Source organism: Ovis aries, chromosome 10, assembly GCF_016772045.2.
Source record: "Ovis aries strain OAR_USU_Benz2616 breed Rambouillet chromosome 10, ARS-UI_Ramb_v3.0, whole genome shotgun sequence".
Lineage (NCBI taxonomy): Eukaryota > Metazoa > Chordata > Mammalia > Artiodactyla > Bovidae > Ovis > Ovis aries.
This window is the reverse complement of record NC_056063.1, coordinates 77,953,999-77,969,436: the sequence shown is the minus strand read 5'-3', so window position 1 is coordinate 77,969,436 and position 15,438 is coordinate 77,953,999. Positions and strand designations below refer to the sequence as shown.

Here is a 15,438-nt window from a genome sequence, read left to right as displayed (position 1 = left end):
ATATCTCTGCTTTTTAATATGCTGTCTAGGTTGCTCATAACTTTTCCTCCAAGGAGTAAGCGTCTTTTAATTTCATGGCTTCAGTCACCATCTTCAGTGATTTTGGAGCCCCCCCCAAAATAAAGTCTGTCACTGTTTCCACTGTTTCCCCATCTATTTGTCATGAAGTGATGGGACCAGATGCCATGATCTTAGGTTTCTGAAAGATGAGTTTTAAGCCAGCTTTTTGACTCTCCTCTTTCACCTGCATCAAGAGGCTCTTTAGTTCTTCTTCGCTTTCTGCCAAAAGGGTGGTGTCATCTGCATATCTGAAGTTATTGATATTTTTTCTGGCAACCTTGATTCCAGCTTGTGCTTCATTCAGCCCAGCATTTCACATGATGTACTCTGCATATAAATTAAATAAGCAGGGTGACAATATACAGCCTTAATGTACTCCTTTCCTGATTTAGAACCAGTCTGTTGTTCCATGTCCAGTTCTGACTGTTGCTTTGTGACCTGCATACAGATTTCTCAGGAGGCAGGTTAGGTGGTCTGGTATTCCCATCTCTTTAAGAATTTTCCACAGTTTGTTGTGAGCCACACAGTCAAAGGCTTTGGTATAGTCAATGAAGCAGAAGTAGGCATTTTTTTGGAACTCTTTTTCTTTTTTGATGAGTCAACAGATGTTGGCAGTTTGATCTCTGAAGGTTAGGCTGTCATGAAAGTTAGACTGTCTTAAATTGTCCAGTGTCCCAAGAATGGTAAATGGTAGAGCTATGATACAAACTCTATCTTACTCTATCAAACTTGTGTCCCCAAACCAGCTATACCTCAGAAGTACATGGGGAGCTCTTAAAAAAAATCCAGATTGCTGGGACTACCCCAGAGTAGCTGAAAAAATGTCTCTGTAGAAGGGTGCCACCTGTGGATATCTTTTTATTAGCCCTGCCCATCCCCACCTGGTGATTCTGATCATGTCAGATTTGGAAATGCTGAGTTTAGGCTTCTGATGGGTTCTGGTCTTAATGCGCTTCCCAGGTGGTGCCAGTGGTAAAAAGTCCTCCTGCCAATGCAGGAGACCTGGGTTCGGATGCTGGGTAGGGAAGATCCCCTGGAGGAGGAAATGGCAACCCACCCCAGTATTTGTGCCTGGGAAATCCTGTGGACAAGAGGAACTCTTAATTGACCAAATTACCTTTTCTGATTCTTGGACTTTCTGCTATTACCTAAAACAGAGCCTTGTGCCAGAGTTTAAGTCATTACACTGTGTAAGAGTGTTTACTCTGACTTTCCTTCTAGGCTGCTTTTTAAAAAAATAAAATCTGAATTTTAATAATAGTTCATGAATTAAAGGCAACTTTATGTCCTGAAGTGCTGTGCTAGAAATATTTTTATCTTTACTAATACTTAGTATCTAAAAACAGATATTATTCCAGGGTCCATGAAAACATATTGGATCTAAACTATCAACACTGATAAAGTACAAAACAAGCTGTTAGGTATGTGATTTAATAAAACTTGGCATAAAATGAGAGTATTGGCATTTATTAATCTCATAAACTCTAATATTCATGCACAACAGATATTATCTTCACGGTTAGTATTTCTGGTGTTTTTTGAAGAGTGAAGAATACATGATAGTTTATTTACCCTTAATACTTGGGACGGAATTTTTGTTATATTCTGAAATCCTAATACCATATAATTTTTCACTGCCTATGTTACATTTCCTTATCTTTAAAATGAAAGGTCTTCCTTCCTTAACACCAAAAAAACATTTATCAAATCTCTTTAAAAAAAAATGAATCACTGATTCCTAAGAGGATATGTAATGAAAATGTCAATTAAATACAGGTAAAAATGAACTATTTTGGAGGGGCCCCTAGAAAGTCTAAATACCATGAGAAAATGTGTTGCTTCTGTGTCTTCACTGCCTACCGTATGCCTACCTCTTAGTAAGTGCTAGGTTTTGGCTATGATTTGCTAAACTTTGGCTGTGATTGGCTATGTGTGCAACTCTATGGACTATAGTCCTTCAGGATCCTCTGTCCACGGGATTATCCCGGCAAGAACACTGGAGTGGGTTGCCATTTCCTTCTCCAATGCATGAAAGTGAAGTCGCTCAGTTGTGTCCGACTCTTAGCGACCCCATGGACTGCAGCCTACCAGGCTCCTCTGCCCATGGGATTTTCAAGGCAAGAGTACTGGAGTAGGATGCCATTGCCTTCTACGTTTATATAAAAAAATGGCCCAGGTACGCTTTGCTAGGAATTTTAGAAAGACCACCTAAAATAAACAACTGCCTATTTAGGAATAAGTAATGCTGAAAGAATCTCAGCAATGGGGATTGATTGTAGCACCATTTCCCCTAATTATAGCTCCTCACCAGGACAGAATGAACCTGGAATACAAAGTAAAACTTTTTGCCCTTCATTACTTGCAAGGGAGGTTCAAGCAATAATTGGTAGAAAATAACCATTTTGAAGTTTTGTTTCCACTTTAGATGGTAAGTTACTGCTTCTGAAAAGTTTTAGATCATTTAGCCTAAGTATTTCATTTAAAACGTTTATTTCTGATGTATGAACCTTAAAGTGTTTTGAGCATTTAAAGTATTAAAAACAGTGCAGGTTATTTATTGCACTATCCATGAAGGGCAGTTCTCCCCAACTACATCATACTGAAGATCAGCCTCTGCTTTGTAATATTCAAATCCCTTTGTCCAGTGAAATTTACCCAGTCCTCAGCTGATACTCGGAGAAGGCAATGGCACCCCACTCCAGTACTCTTGCCTGGAAAATCCCATGGATGGAGGAGCCTGGTAGGCTGCAGTCCATGGGGTCGCTCAGAGTTGGTCATGACTGAGCGACTTCACTTTCACTTTTCACTTTCATGCATTGGAGAAGGAAATGGCAACCCACTCCAGAGTTCTTGTCTGGAGAATCCCAGGGACGGCGGAGCCTGGTGGGCTGCCATCTAAGGGGCGGCACAGAGTCAGACACCACTGAAGCGACTTAGCAGCAGCAGCAGCAGCAGCAGCAGCTGGTGCTGTGCTGATACTGCAGCACTGATCCTGGGCTTCCCAGGTGGTGCCAGTGGTAAAGAATCTGCCTGCCAATGCAGGAGAAGTAAGAGACATGTTTTCGATCCCTGGGTTGGGAAGATCCCCTGGAGGAGGGCATGGCAGCTCACTTCAGTATTCTTGCCTGGAGAATCCCATGGACAGAGGAGCCTGGCGGGCTACAGTCCATGGGGTCATAAAGAGTCAGACATGACTGAAGCGACTTAGCACACACAGCTGATATGGGCTGAATGTGTTAGCCCACTGTTTTTATGCAGCCGAACCCCACGGAACTGAGCTAAGACACCAACCCCCGCCCCCAGCTCCTGGTACCACGCTCTAATGAAGCCGTTCATGTCATCTGTGAGTCATCTTGGATGATGAGATCTCAGAGACTATGAGCAGAAAGATTCCTCCATCTACCCAGCCCAGCCCGACCTGTTGGTTAGCCTCCATTTGTACGGTAATAATCTTCCCTTTATTTGAAATTCAAGCAAAGAAAATCATTTTATCTCTAAAGTGTTATGAAAATCCCTGAAATAGACTAAGGGTAATTCAAATTCTAGGAATACACGTTCAGATTTCTTTCTGCATGGTGTATTTATGGAAAATTTTGGACTTCCAAAGCTGATAGCCACCCTTGTTAGCTGGGAACCATTTAGTCATTATTTTCGACGCCCGCTGTCATCTTTACTTTCCCAGTTTGGAAGAAAGGGGGTAGGGTAACAGGTTATTTTGGAATATGCAAGACATACTCTGATGAGCTATAATTACATAGTGACATCTTGGGAACTGCTATTCGATTGCTGGTTCCAGCTAATTTATTATTCTCTAAAGATGCTACATTCATATTGGTTTTCATTTACTTTTGTTTTTTTCTCATTTCTTTATAACTGAGAGCACAGTGATTGGTTTACATATTGCAAAGATTTTTCTCTACAACCTGCAGCCAAGGCTGATTTAAAACTTGTTATACCAGCCAAGAAGCTAAGGGTAATGCTCCTTAAATGTTACTCAAAATCCTGTAATTGCCTCTTATAGAACTTCCGCTTTGTTCTTGGTGCTTAGTTGAAGTAGGACAGCCCCGACGGATCTTACCAGGTACCCTCAGCCCTTTCCATTTTCCCTAGATGCTGGTCTAAGGGAGAGACTACTGGAGGGCGTAGCCATTTCTTTCTCCAGAGGATCTTCCTGACCCAGGAATCGAACCCTGGTCTCCTGAATTGCAGACAGATTATTTATGGTCTGAGTCACCAGGGAAGCCCACACTAAAATTACATGCATTTTATTTCTAAAGCAGTCTAAATTATCCATTCCCCCCCCGCCCCCGGATACTTTAAGTGTCTCCTATGAATGCTTCAGGGCAGTGTACTGGAGAGAGACAGGGAAACTTACAGGGAGCCCCAGGAGGGGCTGCTCTCTTCTCTGCAGGAGTTAGGAAGGGCTTCCTGGGGAAGTAACTTCTCTGCTGAGCCACGAGGTGAAAGAAGTGGCATTCAGACATGGGGCACAGGGCAGGGAACCCCGGAAGCAGAGGGGTCCCACGTCTAACCCCAGGAAATGAGAAAGGACAGGCTGGCCTTGGGACACTGCGAGGGGCTGTGTAGGATCCGACCTCTTTACAGAATGGCTTAGAAGATGGCCAGCTGTTTTCCTGTCAAGCCTGGCATCCATTCTGTTTCTTGGCACTTTTGGGGCAATGGACACCCGTTCTGTGATGGAGGGGAAAACATGGTTATCTTCAGTATGTTGTGGTGAATTGGAGAAGAGAAGCCTCTGCAGGCTTGCAGAGGAAATGAATACCGAGCAGTACTCGGATCCTCCCCTTGGAACTGTGCAGAAAGCAAATGCGCAGTAGCTCCAGACAGCCTGCAGACTGGCACGCGGCCACCACCGCGCCCGCAGGGTATCGCTTTGCTCTTTGCTGGCTCAGGCTTCATTGGGTGTGAAAACAAACTTCCTGGTTTCCAGAAAGTGTGCTAGGGCTACCACAGTCATGGGGACCCAGTGTATTTGTACTTGAGATTGAGTTTTTACTGACGATATAAACAGCTGAGGAGTTGAGTATCATTTACGTATATACAAGGTAATTAGGCTTCAACTGGTGTCTTTAAAAAATTTTGCTCAAAATTATTGTCACCTCCCCGTTCCTCTCTTCTTCTGATTCCTCCTCTGCCCTCCTCTCTTGTTCACTTCTTTCTGCTTCATCCGCCTTCTCTTTCTCCTCCCTTTTCTCTTTTTCCTCCTTCCCTCCCTCCCTCCCTTCTCGCTCTCTGCATTAAACGAGAAGGGCTTCTCTGGTGATGCCCTCCGTCTTACCAAATCTGCCAGTTACAGAGCCCTTGAAAAGCTTTCGGGCAGAGTTAACCTTGTGGGAAAGGCGGCGGGCAGCTCGCGCCACTCAGAACCACTATGAAGGCACCAGTTAGACTTCATACTTTGCAGAGAAAAAAGTGTTCCTGATGCTTTTTTGTTTGTTTGTTTCAGGGCAGACATAAAGCACTGGGGCGTGTGAGAAATACCACTGGAATCAGAAGGAGGCTCTTAGTCCTGGCCCCTGTCACAAACCAGCTGTATGGAATCAGGCATTAACTGTTTTAGCTATAAAATATAATACTCGCCTGCAGAAGATGTTCAGTGCTTTTCCTCTAGTATTCTATCATCCAGGTTTCTTTCCTTCATTTGTTCATTCATAGAGCAAACATTTGTGGGAGAAGCTAGAAGGTTTGGGGAGCTGTTTTAGGGCTGAGGGTTATGAAGGCAGAAGAGTTTTACCTGCAAAGAGCTGTGTGGGGGGAGGGCTTCCCTGAGAGTGATGAACCCAAAGCAAATATACATTGATAAGGGGAGGGTATATATGCCGTGAGAGAGGTGTTTATAAGTTGCAAAAAAAAACCCAAAGATGATTTTAGCTGATGGAGACTGGAGCTCTGGGGCTGTGGTCAGGGACATTTTTTTTTTTTTTAATAAAGGATCAGATGCTAGATTAGCCTGTGACTGTGTCTAGGTAGAGATGGCAGATCTTGCTGACAAAGAGGAGGTCAGTGCCCTCAGGGGCTATGGGCACTGTCTGCAGTGGCTGTGTGTGTTGATCAGGGCTGGGCTGAATCTGGACAGGCAGGCTGAGACCAGACACCCATGTATTGGCTTTTTTTTTTCTTGTGTGGCAGAAGTTTTATTACAGTGCAAAGGAACAGAGAAAGCTTCTGACAGAGACATCAGAAGAGGGAGGAGAGTGCCCACTCCCTAGTCTTAGGCAAGGAAATGATATACCTTTTAAGTTAGTTAGTTATTACAATACATCAAAAGAAGGTCTCAAGTTTGCGAAAATTTTACCAGACCCACACCTACAATTTATGTTTTAGGATAACAGGATTAGAACTTAACAACAGAAAGATCCTACCAGACCCACTCCCATAATTTGCATTCTAAAATATCAGGATTAGTTAGAAGGTTTTCAGGAAGGAGAAACTGTCCTCAAGCAGGATACATTGTTGTTATATAATCCCTAGTGAAGTGAAGTGAAGTCGTTCAGTCGTGTCCGAATCTTTGCAACCCTGTGGACTGTAGCCCACCAAGCTCCTCCTTCCGTGGGATTCTCCAGGCAAGAATACTGGAGTGGGTTGCCATTTCCTTCTCCAGGGGATCTTCCCAACCCAGGGATCGAACCCAGGTCTCCCACATTGCAGGCAGATGCTTTAACCTCTGAGCCACCAACTGAGTTGTTTGTTGTGTAATCATCAGTTCCGGATTTAAAGGAAAAAAAACCATGTTATGTGACTAAGACTAGGGAGCGTAGAGAGAAAAAAAAGTGTCGGCTTTGGGTCTGCCATGCTTTCGATCTTACCTGGAGAGTGGTGGTTGTTGGGGGGGCGCTAGAATGTTCTCAGGAATTCAGGATGACCTCTTTGTGCCTTGGAAGCAACATTTATAAAAGGAGCGGCTGAATGAAGAGACCGGTTTCTAACTTTTTCAGATCACGTTCTGTTTGGAGAACATTAAAATTACCTGCAGAACAATGCATCCACAGGTAAGTTTACATCTGTATAGTTACAGCAGGCACAGAGATCCCCCCTGAAGAACAACCGGGAGCAGAGTGGATAACACTCTAACACTGTGTATTTGTTCTTATTAGCTTTACATCCTCGCGATTTGTCCCAAAGCTGTTTAACTAATCCTGAAATTTTCACGTTATCGTTCGTATCCTACATTCAGTTAACGAAACCAAGAGTACATCTCTCCCGTGTTCGAGTGGGGTCCCTCTGACGTGATCCGTGGCATCAACTGGGCAGAATAAATAATTCATGGAGACAGCTGTCACTCAGAGCTTCCTAGAGTCATCAGAGTGCCACCATGCCCTGTCACATTCTCCCCATATGCTCCCAGTCCTCAGACTGAAGATATAGGAGGACAGGAGATGGCCATTGAAACAGGGATTTGGCAAGTGATGGGCAAGCTGTTAGGGTCCGAAGTGGGCAGGCCAGTATTTAGACCTAAGAAGGGAGCAAAGTAACTGAGCTGTGTGAGGGCATGAAGAAAAAAGTCAGCAGACCAGGCAGTCAGGGGTGGGGAGAAGCAAGTGGGATCCATGTCTGCCCTACTTCTGGCTGCCCCCCCGGGGCGGGTCCAGGAGCGATGGATTAGCACCCCTGCCCCATGCAGGGGCCGAGGTCCCAGCTGCACCCCCAGCAGTAGGCAAAACTCTCTGAGGAGCTAGAGCAGGACTGTGCTGTGCCCTGGGCTTAGTCGTGTCTGACTCTTTTCAACCCCATGGACTGTAGCCTGCCAGGCTCCTCTGTCCATGGGGATTCTCCCAGCAAGAATACTGGAGGGGGTTGCTGTGCCCTTCTCCAGGGGATCTTCCCAACCCAGGGATTGAACTCAGGTCTCCTGCATTGCAGGTGGATTCTTTACTGACTGAGCCCCCAGGAAAGCCCAAGAATACCTGGGGTGGGTAACCTATCTCTCCTCCAGGGGATCTTCCCGACTGAGAAATCAAACCAGGGTCTCCTGCATTGCAGGCGGATTCTTTGCCAGCTGAACTGTCAGGAAAGCCCAGGACAGGCCTCCTGTTAACTCAGCTTGAAGAGCTGGGCGGAAGGGAAGGAAGGAGACCAAAGTTGGTCTCCACAGAAACACTGTACACTGGCAATCTTGTCAGCATCCTTTATTTCTTGCTGCAGCTCGGGGGCTGGTGGAAGCAATTGTGAAAACTGAAAGTAGAGATGGAAAAAATACACATTTGTCACAAGATAAGTAGTCGTGGACTTTATTCATTAGAAATGTACATGTACATGAAAAGGAAACAGAAAAAACCAGGATGCCATCCAAACCGTCAGTAGACTGTAGAAATCAATCATCTGTGTCTAATAACTATCGAAAGAATCTACTTCCAGAAAAATATTATTCTGAAGACTTATTCTTGGGTGTAATGAGTTTTATTCTGGAGGTGGGTTTCTTTTTCTAATAAGTAAATTGTATATATTCACCATTATTTACTCTGATGCCACTGTCATCAGAAAAATGTCAGTTTAAGCCAGCCAACACTTAATTTTGCAATAATCTTACTGTTTCTATTATGCCAATTACTATGCAAGCCAGCCCTCCCTTTTCCTTATATATCAGGAAATGAATTTGAAACAAACCCACTCAGTTTAGGTAGAAAGATGTTCAGCTCAGTTCAATCTCTCAGTCGTGTCCGACTCTTTGCGACCCCATGAATCGAAGCACACCAAGCCTCCCTGTCCATCACCAACTCCCGGAGTTCACTCAGACTCACATCCATCGAGTCAGTGATGCCATCCAGCCATCTCATCCTTGGTCGTCCGCTTCTCCTCCTGCCCCCAATCCCTCCCAGCATCAGAGTCTTTTCCAATGAGTCAACTCTTCGCATGAGGTGGCCAAAGTACTGGAGCTTCAGCTTTAGCATCATTCCTTTTAATCTCATTTAAAAAGTGAAGGCAAATGAATGTTATTCCACAGGGGAAAATACCATTTTTCTTTTCGACAAATTTTTGGTTCATTTTTACTGTTTTATTCCAAGTTACTGAAATTTAATTTATAGCACAAATTTAAAGTTAAACAATGTTCTGTGTAAACTGATTTTATTGTATTTTCAGCAGTGTCTTAATTTTAAATCAAGAAATGCCACCCACTTGGTAAGTTTACCCTATGCTTTAGCATGAGCAATTGTTAGTAGGTGATATATTAATTTAGACTACATCTTACGGAGAAAGTAAGTTTTGCTTAAGGTATGGAAAATTCTAGAAGATGTACTAACTCTTTAGAGTAATTCAGTAGTTTCCAAGAAAACTTTTGGAAACATCCCAACAAAATTTGATGAGTTTCTGGGTGCCCTGTTTTGTTTTTCCTACTGTTATTCTTCAAGGACCTTGTGGATGTCTGTGATCATCTGGCTTCTCAACCTTCTCTTCATTTTTTTTCCCCTCTCTTATATCAACTATACTGTCCTTTTATATTCTCAGATTAAAATACCGCTCAGTAATAATTTGGAGTTTGGTTGGGTGCTGCACCCAAACTGAGTTCCCAGGTGGCAATCAAATGGTCTCAGAGTCTTATCCAATCAGCAGAAGCTGATTAACATTGTCAGCTTCAAATTTCATCTCCTAAAACCTACGTTCTCTACCAGAGTCCGTCCCACATCAAGTATGCCTTGTAGATGTCCTGACGTGGGAAAGCTTAGAGGAAGCTTGCGCTGATGTACTAAGAGCTAGGTGAGTTTACGTAGTCACAAGATTAGCCCTTCAGAAGCTAGGTGGTAACAGTTGTTTTTCTCTCTGCAGACTTGTGGTTTTAACCCAAGTGGACACATTCTACAGCAAGCTGGTGATAGCCTTTGGTATCCCAGCAGAAGTTTCTGAGACAGAGGAAAGGCTCTGTTTCTTTTTTTTCCCCCTTTAATTGCCCACCAGAAGCAGAATTCCTTGATGAGATAATTACTTACTTACACCTTATCCAGGAAATTACATTACTTTGTAATCTTGCCTCATTTACAAGCCAGGGTAAATCTTCCATCGCAGGCCTTTCTGATGGCTCTGTCTATGAGTTAGGAAGACACCTGACTGTGCCTGACAGTCTGTTTTCTTACCTGTTGTAGAATTCCAGTTTACTTCGTTAAATGGATTACCTTCTTTCCAACCCTGCTTTATTTCCTGTTCTTTCGTATGTGTGTGTACCTGTGTTGTGTTTAATTGACTGAATATAGCTCAGTAAAATTTCCCTATCACTGTATTTAATACCCCAAAATTGTTGTGCTATGCTTAGCTGCTCAGTCGTGTCCAATTCTTTGTGGCCCCATGTACTGCAGCCCACCAGGCTCCTCTGTCCATGGGGATTCTCCAGGCAAGAATACTGGAGTGGGTTGCCATGCCCTCCTCCAGGGGATCTTCTTAACCCAGGTATTGAACCCAGGTCTCCCACGTTGCAGGCAGATTCGCTGTCTGGGCCGCCAAAGGTGGTTGAACATTCATATTTGCTCTCGGTCCTGGGTTTTTCATTCAGTCCCTTTAAAGCTCCAATTTTGCTCAACTTTGATCAGAATAAATGGCCAGAGGAGTTACAGATTATAGGAGAATCATTTGCCTTCTCAGGAAGGCAGCAATGAAAGAGAAATTCTGAGGCGGCCGCCACTGTCTTTCTGATTGACGAGGAAAACGTGGTTCAGTTTTAATTGAGAGAAACAGCCCTGAGAACAAGGAACAGAACAAAAGGGGTTAGAATTTGAATTTTTCTTCCAAAGCAAGAGCCATCGGGTAGATTTACATGGAACTATCTCAAATGATCAATGATTTTAGAGGTATCACCCAGTTATTTGCTGAAATAGTTAATCATGGATTGTAAAAGAAAGCAAGTTGGACAGTAGCGAGCAGTCTCTACTATATTTTCTCTGGGATTTCAGCTGCACCAGTGGTTCTCAGCTAGGAGTCATTTTGGCCTGCAGGGCACATTTGACAACGTTTGAGGCATTTTCAGTTGTCATAATTGAGGGTGAGCGCTCCAGGCATCTATCTAGTGGGTAGGGGTCAGGGGGCTGATCCTGCTGTGCACAGGGAAGGCCCCCCCGCCCCTGAGAATCATCTGGCCCCCAATATCAATAGTGCTGCATTGAGAAACCCTGAGCTTTACCAACAGAACTATGAAGCAGATTAAACACTTAGGTAAAGCCATGCTTACCAGACTTGAAGGAAACTGGTATGTGTTGACTGTACAATTCATTCCCCAAATTGAGACATTTTGAGAGTGAAATGAAGGCGGTTATTAAGTATTCCAGGACAGTAAATGAAAAATGGGAAGTATATATCACCCTGTGACGCTGAAGCTGAAGCCAATGGTTAGATAGCATCAGTGACTCAATGGACATGAGTTTGCTCAAACTCCGGGAGATGTGAAGGACAGGGAAGACTGGCATGCTGCAATCCATGGGGTCGAAAAGAGTCGGACATGACTTAACCACGGAACATCAACGACCATGGCTGGGTTGTTCTGGTGAGCAGTCGACAGCCAAGAGCCATCCGGGAGCCCGGCCAGAGTTGCCACATTAAAATAAAAGATGCTCCTAGTGCTTTTATCATTTGGAGCGTACAAGGCTTTTAGGAGCTCTGTGCAAAGAACTGGGGGCAGAGACCAACACATATATTTTCTGTTATCTCCTGCCTGCTCTCACGCTCCTCAGTGCCACCTACCTGTGGCAAATGGCTGATTTATTTTTTTCTATTTGATTTTAAATGTGCATAACACTTTCCCTGGTTCCCGTCTTTCCTTCCCAACACGATCCGGAGAGATTGGATTAGCTTCATAGATATATATTTTGGGATATTTAGGGGTCTGGGGTCAGTAATGAGTGATGACTGGGCCATGCAGTATTAGGTTGACTTAATTTTATCCATTTGTGGGTCTCAGCTTGTGTAGGCTGAGAGCAGAGGAACAGGGGGAATGAGTTTTGTGGGTGGGTATGTTTCAGTTCTAATTTATCAGTGATATTTCGAAAATGGTGCACTGTTACCAATAAAGGAAATCTTGTTTGGTGATTAAAAGAGGCTTGGCAGAAGGACAGAATTGGGTGGATTATTTGAAGGATGCTGGAAGAGAAAGCTCAAACGCCTGAAGGCGAGTGGCACCTCATGCAGGCTGAAGCACCAGGGCTGTGGGGGTGACCAGCCCTACAGCCTATAGTGCCCCTGCCTGCAGGGTGCTCCTGGGCACTTTAGTCAAGGTACCCACTCTGGTAGGGCAGGCCTGGGGGTGCGTAGCTTGGCCGGCAAAGTCCCGCAGGCTCATAACTGCATGCCTGGCCCCCCCACTAGATTTTAGCCACGCTCACCCTTGGTCCTGTTTGCTTTGCACAAGTTGCTCACTGTAGGCAGCAGCCCTGAGGACTAAGGAAATACTGTTTCATCATGAAATCCCACCTCCTGACATTTTAAAAGATTGAATCCGGAAAAGAATAAAACAAAATCAACACTTCAACTAGTAAGGTTCTTGGGGGACCCGAAAAGAAAAGCTTTTTACAAAGGCCAGGCTCTTAGAGCTCTCACTCAGAGCCTGCCAACTATGACTGACAGCTGACAATGGATTGTAAGAGAGGCAACAGAAGGCAATTTACAACAGGCACCCAAGCCATCAAAAGTCACCATCCTGGGGGGAACCTGGTGCCCCCACCCATACAGTCTCCAAGGGCCTAGACCCTCTACCAAATGAGTAATGACTCTATGTAACTTTGCTGTTTATAACAGCCACCCCGAGTAATAAGCTGGCTAAATTGTTTTCGGAGGTTTTATTTTTAATAGCTTGCCTTTTTAAATGTTAAAATGTATAGGACTGAGCTCCAATTATCATGAAAATTCACTTATACAGGGTGATTAATTTCTCGATGAGGTAAGTTAGAGAACTGCGAAGTACTGTAACAATTATGTTGTCACAACGATTTGTAAATAAAGGAATAACATTGTACAGCTCATTCTTTAGAATGAGCCGTTAAACAATGAAATATTCCAAAAAGATTTTGGAGGTAGAGATTCTGTAATATGCTAAATGTCTAGAATGATAATTTTAAAACTCTGTTCAATGAAATATTAGATTATAGGGATGTTAATCAGACTTCTCTGAAAAAAATACCCCTTGGATAAATACATTTGGGAAACATGAGGATTAATGAAGTAAACACACTTCTTCATTGCAGCATTTTTCAGGAGTTTCAACATGGTAAAGCACATTCATATAATATGCAACCTGTGTCACGCTTATGCATAAACTCATGACTGAAACTTACCTCCACTCTGCCTGCTGTTGGTTACACATGGCGGGGGTGGGGTGGTCTCCTTGCCTGAGATGTGGATGATGTCATGATGTTTGATCGCTCTCAGGTGATAACGTTCCTTTTGCTATGAAAACAGACCATTTAAAAAGCATATGCACAACATACTGGGGTAATTATGGCTCTAAACAGTTGCATTAGCTCACTGTTGGACTTCTTCCAGGTCAGGTGTGGTTCAGTTGGATGCTTGTGTCCCAGGAAGTGGTGACTGACGCCTCCTTGCTTGGCTCCTCCCCTTGGCAGCTGCCACTTAAGTCCCTGGGCTTTCCCGGTGGCTCAGTAGTCGAGAATCCACCTGCCAAGCCGGAGATGCGGGTTCTATCCCTGGGTCAGGAAGATGCCCCGGAGGAGGGTGTGGCAACCCACTCCAGGACTCTTGCCTGGAGAATCCCATGGACAGAGGAGCCTGGCGGGCTACCAGTCCATTGGGTCACACAGAGCTGGACACGACTGAGCAACAACTACTTAGTTCCCTGGCAGCGTGGAAATTCAGGAAAGGGGGTGCAGCAGGTGTGGCCCATCTCTGCCGGTTCTCCCTGGTCTCCGCCCTGGGTCACGCTCATCTTTCTCTCCAGGTGATGCTTTCGTAGGCTTCCCCTCCTGCAGTTACACTGGCACGGGGCACATGCCTCTTCCTGCCTGGAGGTGGTCTCCTCCCAGTCCCTGGACCACGATGGTCCCCACTCTGTTCTGCCGGAGTCTCCTCTTCTGCCAGGAGGCGTACAGGAACAGGCCAAGGCTGATTCTCCATCCTGCTTGGCGTCTACCTGGTCTGGAGCACTCACACATCCCTGCCTGGAGGCGCCTGGGAGCTCGAGTCACCCTGGGTCTGCCCTCGATGGGGAGGACGGCCAGTCCTTCTCCTAGCTCATCCAGAGTCACGGGTCCCGGGATCCAATTCAGGTTTCTCACGAGGAGGAGCGGGGAGGTGTGCCACAGCGCTCTAACACTGAAGAAATCCTCTTTGGATCTCTGTCTCTCCAAGGAGTTCAAGAGACATGGAAGAGCTTCCCCAGCCATTCTCTTCTGAAATCCTGCTTAAGAATTGGGGGCCGGGGCGGGGGGGCTCTCTCATTCTCTTCCTCCCTTGGTTGTGTGAACACCTCCAGCTTGGCAACTCACTTAAAATGGTCTCAGAGGAAGTCCTGTATAACACCTGATGTCATTCTTTTTTCAACCATGGAAGATACCCCCTAACACACACACACACATACACACACACACACAGATACACACACAGAGACATAGACACAGACACACACAGACACAGACACACACACAGATACACACACAGAAATACACACACACACACACACACACACACACACACTGTTCTCAGTACTGTTCTGTACCTTTCTGAGTACTTGGTGATATTTCCCACTTGGCCTCCATTCTTTGCTGTCTGTCTTACGCTTGATCTTCAGCTCTTGTCACCATCATCCTGCAGAACTGCCACCTGCAAGGTCACCACTTCGTTTCCGGCTGGGCAATCCATTTGTCTTGCTCCAGGTCCCATGCTCTTTGACTGGCTCAGAATTTTCTCATCCCATGAAGGAAATGGCAACTCACTCCGGTATTCTTGCCTAGAAAACCCCATGGACAAAAGAGCCTGATAGGCAACAGTGCATGGGGTTGCAAAGAGTGGGACACGACTGAGCGACTTCACTTTCTTTCTTTTATGCTAAATAGCAGTCTACTGTCCGGGTCCTCTTTACCTTTGTAAACACTTCTCCCCCACTGTCTCTTTTTCCCTTGCTCCCAAGGAAGGGATAACATGAGGACAAACTCTCAGTCCACTGCTGGTTCTTCCCCTTCTTGGAGATCTTACTTAGAGCATGCTCAGTCACTTCATCATGTCCAACCCTGTGGGACCCCATGGACTGTAGCTGGTCAGGCTCCTCTGTCCATGGGATTCTCCAGGCAAGAATACTACAGTGGGTTGGTAGGCCCTCCTCCAGGGGATCTTCCCGACCCAGGGATCACACTCATTTCTCTTACGTCTCCTGCACTGGCAGGTGGGTTCTTTACCAGCAGCACCACCCGGGAAACCCACACACTCTAATCG

At 45.1% G+C, this 15,438-nt stretch overlaps 1 protein-coding gene across 1 annotated transcript in view; it reads left to right on the top strand.

Annotated features, from left to right (window-relative positions):
* The window catches only part of FGF14 (fibroblast growth factor 14), a 649,238-nt gene that overhangs the window by 144,066 nt on the left and 489,734 nt on the right, over nucleotides 1-15,438 (top strand). The gene's annotated exons all lie outside the window — the stretch shown is intronic.